Below are 6,000 nucleotides of genomic sequence, written 5' to 3'. Positions count from 1 at the left end.
TTGGGGAAATTGTGCTGGAAGTAAAGGAAAGAGGCAACGAGGAGGAGGTTTTGAAATTTATAGCAATGGCTTGGGGCCTTTGGTATAAAAGGAATAAATTTATCTATGATAACTCTTCTCTTCCGTTTTCTTCTGTCATTTCTACAGCTCTATCTATGCAAGCTGAGTTCAAAAAAGCACAGCTCCTGGAGAGCAGCAGCCGAGACACCCCACGGGTCCTCATCTGGAAACCTCCACCACAGGGCAGCTTGAAGATGAATGTGGATGGTGCAACCTTCGGTGAGATTGAGAAAGCTGGAATTGGTCTGGTTTTAAGAGATCATGAGGGCAATGTTTTAATGTCTTGCAGCAAAATAGAGCATGCTGTTGCAAGTTCTGAATTTATTGAAGCCACAGCTGTTTTGCGAGGCCTCCAATTCGGGTTACAGTGGGGCATAACTAATCTGGTGGTGGAATCTGATTGTTTGTTTTTAATTAATGTTTTAAACTCTTCCTCTGGCTCCTTATCTGATTTCGCATATGTAATAGATGAGATAAGAAGGATTAGATCTTGTTTCCAGGAAATCTCATTTGTGCATGTATGTAGGCAAGGAAACAATGTGGCTCACAGTTTAGCAAGGTTTGCTAGGAATGTTGAGGATGTAAGTGTTTGGCGGGATGGATGTCCTTCGTGTGTTTCTCAAGCAGTATGGCTTGATAGGCAGGTTTATGTAAGGACTTGATTTTAATGAGATGAGATTATCAAAAAAAGAATATGGTTGATTGTAAAACATGATCAATTTGGGTCGTGATTGATATGTAATTAAGTGGTAGTTCGATAGGGCTTTGTTCATTTTTTCCTAGAAAAATGCTATACTCTCCAAGATTGGGTTTCGAGAGTGTCTACTGACACTTTTTTTTTTTTTAATCACTTAATGAATAAATAAATGTTTTTTAAATGTTTAAGAACCTATGAAGAAGTGTCCGAATTTGAATTGGGTTGAAGGTGACATCCCTAAATGAAAGACAATTTTTCCAGCAACAGATGGCAAGCAAAGCTAGCTCGGACATATCTAGCCAAAAGTCTCATTTTAACGATTGGTTGTGTTTAGAAGATGAATCAAATTCAATTCATCTCAAATTAATTATTACTTTTTTAATTTCTCATAAAAAAATAAAAATTATTTCAACTTATTTCATATATTTTAACCTAAAAAAATTAAACCCGTTTCAATAAAACCCATAAAATATTACTATTTATAAGTTAATTCAATTTACCTCAAATGCAGGTGAGAGTTTCGTGATGAAGAAATCGTCGAAAGCTCCCTTCGGACATGTTCTTAATGATCCATCAACGGAATCCAAATCTCTTAACATTAGTGAAATAAGAATTTCAGATTTCTCATTTAATTTCCTGGAAATTCTTCATGGGGAGATGGCTCAGTTTTTATGGAATTAATTATTGCTGACTTATTGCTGACTTATGGCATTTAATTCAATCACATGGAATGGACTACTCCACCACATGACATCGCCACATTAATTCAACAAGAAGAAATATATTTGCAAGTTGACGACGTGGTTAACACATGTAACAAAATAGTTACATGACATGAATTTATTTTAAAAAAAAATTTAAAATTTAAATATATTCTATATATCGACTTGCAAATAGAAGAACCCAATCAGCTTATAAAATTTAAAGAGATTTTAAAAAAAAAAAATATGGCTTGCAACTCTTCAATGTAGCATAAAGTATTTCTGGCTATGCATTAATTGATTTTGGAGTTATGCCAAACTCCAAAGACTTGTGTTCAAGTCTCCTTTTTTTTTCTTTTTTTTTCTTTTTCTTTTTTAAGTATTTTTCCACTATTCTTTTTCTTTGATTCCTCTTATTCAACTGTGGCACCCTCTTTTCCCGCTTGTGATCAAATGACAGTAGTTGAGGAGCCAGGATGTTGGCCGCTTGGGTGAAACACCCCTAGTGCACTGTGACAGCAAGCATGTGCTTACATGCAATACAATAGTGTGCAGCTAATTCACAGCAAAAAATTTTAAAAGGACAATCTTTAATTCTAACATTAATATAAATTAAAGCTACAACACCAAACAAATATCCATAAGCCACAATATTTACCAAATTTCGGCATAAAAGTATTACAGTCATCTGGATAAATTTAAAGAAAATCCAAATAAAAAAAATGCCCCTAAGTCTTCACTCTCTGGACGGATCTAGACCTCCATACTCGTAATCTCCCTCTGCATCAAAGTTTATGCAGAACCGTAGGTGGGGACACTACTGTGAGATTTCGCAAAATCTCAGCAAGTGAAATAAAAAACTAAAACTAAAAAAAAAAAAAAAAACCATGGAAAAATATGAAGTTATGCAGAAATAGTAATTTCATAGGACTCTAACATCTACCACTATTATAAATCACCAATACCTTCCCAAACTTCACAAAAAACACCATTAGTCAGAGCAATGGTAATTTATAAAGCCAAGTTACTGATGGGTGTCTTTTTCACTCACTGTGAAAGTCTAGTAAACATTGAGGTAATTTGATAAGAAGTATGCAGACAAAAGTATTATTTGTTGTGGCCCGTTGTGCCAATTGATTGATGCGCCCATTGGTTCTGGTGCCGATGAATTTTTTGAGCAGTCGAACTTGGGAATTAAGGACTTAATTAGTAAAGTTGTGATATGTGTGAGGATATTAAAAATAGAAGAATCGGAAGAATTTGAAGGGCATTTGTTGGCATTTGTGATCACTTAGCTTACAAAGTTGTTATTGCTATAGCGAGAATTCAATTTTTGTTGTTATAGGAACGTGGGTGGGTCGACCTAACTTGCTTGCTTCTTTCTCTTGTTAATTTATATATGCTTTTTCTCTTTTGTGATGATTCTTAATTCTTCTTTTATTTGGTTCAGTCACATGGGACCACCACAAATTTAATCAACTTCTTACCGAAAATTTTTAAGATAAGATCATTTGATTTCTTTTAAAAATCTTGGGTCTGTATTTATGGTTTATATTAAATAATTTATTTGTGACTCGAGTATTATCTTGTACCGTGAGCACCAACCAAGTCTTGCTTGACTTGAACACCATATCAACATGATCTAAAATTCCGTACGGATTAAATAGAAAAGAGAGAGAGATCGACAACAAAAGTTCCCATGCACTAACGAATGCAAATACACAAATAAGTACTTGTGACTATACAAATAGATTTCGGAAAACTTTAAAAAGAAATTCAAAAGCTGGAAAAAGGGAATAAATTTCATTGATTTGAAATATATTAATTGAATTTTGAGAAGAAAGTATTGTTTTCTACTCAAAATTATACTCGCAATATATAGTCTCAACACCTTGAATAAAATTATAAAAGATAACGAAAGTATATGATATTTATCATTTATTTTATTATTATTCTTTTAATATTTTTTATATGAAATCAAATCATTAGTTCCCAAGTTCATGTTGTCTCTATTTTTAAGCCATTAAATTCGTCAACGTATGTTATAATCTATCGTGTTGTCTCTTTCATTTAATTAAATTCGTGACAGTATGGTAGATGGCTTAGTTTTTTATGGCATTAATAGCTGACTGAAACTCCAAAGACTTTTTATGTACAATCATCACTAGTCTTTTTCCACTCTGTAACTCTGTTTTTTCATCGATTCCTCCGATTCAATTCCGCAGCTGGCCTCATTGATTCTACTTACCTACCAATCCAATAAATAAATAAAACTAAATTGTATATGTTTTGATGGTGAGATGAGAATTTTTTATTTTAGATTAAAGTTGAATCAATTATTATTTTTTTAATATTATTATTATTTTGAGATTTATTATTTTTTTAATTTCTCATATAAAAACTAAAATCATTTCAACATATTTCATATATTTTAACTTAAAAAAATTAAACCCGTCTCAATGAGATTTATAAAATATTACTATTTATAATTTAATTCAATTTATCTCAACATCCAAATGCAGGTGAGAGTTTTGTAACGAAGAAATCCAAAGCTCCCTCCAGACATGTTCTCAATGATCCATCAACGGAATCCAAATCTCTTAATATTAGTGAAATAAGAATTTCAGATTTCTCATTTAATTTCCTGGAAATTCTTTATGGGTAGATGGCTCAGTTTTTATGGCATTAATTATTGCTGACTTATTAGCTCCAGTACTCTGCTTTTTCCTTGATTCATTAATTTAATCACATTGTATGGACTACTCCACCACATGAGATGGCCCCGTTATTTTATAATAAAGAAAAATTTTATTTATAAATAGAGGTGGATTTATAAATAAAATATTATCATATAAGTGAAATAGATAATGTGTTTTATGCATTAACTTTCTGCATGAATAGAATAACTCATTCAACAAACATACCAAATTGAATAAATGATGTATCTTAAGATTCAAGTAATGGACTACTCCACCACGTGAGAAAAAAAAATTGAATAAAAATGCTATAAAGTTAAAAAATTACTTGAATATAATTTTTTATTGAAAATTTAAAAAGTTGCAATTTATCTGTGTTTTTAATTTGATATTTTTAATTATTCAATTCATTCAAAAGATATATATAAGAGTACAAAACTTGAGTAATAACTCGACTAGATTTGGCTCAGCTCAGCTCAAGCTCGTTAAAGAGTACAAACAAAGATCGATAAATAACTCCACTCCACTAGAGCTCATGTTTGATCAGCTCAAACTCAGCTTGGCGAGCTCTACAACCCTTAGATTGATTATAAAACCCCTTGGTCGTATGCACCAGGGTTTGCACTACACGGAACCCACGAGAAGTCCCAATCTTTGTGATCCAACAAGATAACTTTGATTTTGTTGAAGATTGGTACAATTTGCTAGTTCTTAGGGGGATCCTTTAGTGCTATATATGGCGTTGTGGACTGATTTTGTATCTCCTTGAATAGTTATTTGATTAAGTACATCTTTGGAATTGTGGTGTGTAAGTTAGCTTTTAATTTAAGATAAGATGAGATGAAAGTTGAATAAAATACTATTAGAATATAATTTTTTAGTAATATTTTTATTTTGAAATTTAAAAAAGTTGAATTATTTGTTGTATTTTTTGTGAAAATTTAAAAAAGTTTAAATAATTAGATGAGATAAAATTAGATGAGTTGAGATGAATTGTGAAAACAAATCAGCCGTTAGAGTTATATATAGAGACTATTATTACCATTATCTCTCTTTATCTAGAACAATTTCCTCGAAATTGTTTTATTTCTTTCTTTATTTGTCTAGGGAAAGTACTTATCCCAAGAATTATCCCAAGAATTTCAAAAGTCTCCTTCAATTTAGTAGAAAATTTCAACTTTATTATAGGGTCCATTTTATGTATGCCAACTTATCTCAACATTCAAAAGCAGCAGAGAATTACTTATGGCTACGATGACTACAATTCAGTTTGCATTTGGGGATTTCCAAAGTGGTGCTTAGAGTGATTGTTTACTGATGGTGGAAGCCTTGTCTACAGACACGGATTAATCAACGTCTTACCGAAAATTTTTAAGATAAGATCATTTGATTTCTTTTAAAAATCTTGGGTATGTATTTATGGTTTATATTAAATAATTCATTTATGACTAGAGTATTATCATGTACTGTGAGAACCAACCAAGTCTGGCTTGACTTGAACACCAGATGAACATGATCTAAAATTCCATACGGATTAATTGAATTTTGAGAAGAAAGTATTGTTTTTCTACTCAAAATTATACTCGCAATATATAGTCTCAACACCTTGAATAAAATTATAAAAGATAACGAAAGTATATGATATTTATCATTTATTTTATTATTATTCTCTAAATATTTTTTATATGACATCAAATCATTAGTTCCCAAGTTCGTGTTGTCTCTAATTTTAAGCCATTAAATTCGTCAACGTTATGATCTATCGTGTTGTCTCCATCATTTAATTAAATTCGTGACAGTATGGTAGATGGCTTAGTTTTTGATGGCATTAATAGCTGACTGAAAC

This window comes from Carya illinoinensis, chromosome 16, assembly GCF_018687715.1.
Source record: "Carya illinoinensis cultivar Pawnee chromosome 16, C.illinoinensisPawnee_v1, whole genome shotgun sequence".
NCBI classification, from domain to species: domain Eukaryota; kingdom Viridiplantae; phylum Streptophyta; class Magnoliopsida; order Fagales; family Juglandaceae; genus Carya; species Carya illinoinensis.
The sequence above is the reverse complement of the archived record's forward strand: the minus strand, read 5'-3'. Positions refer to the sequence as shown.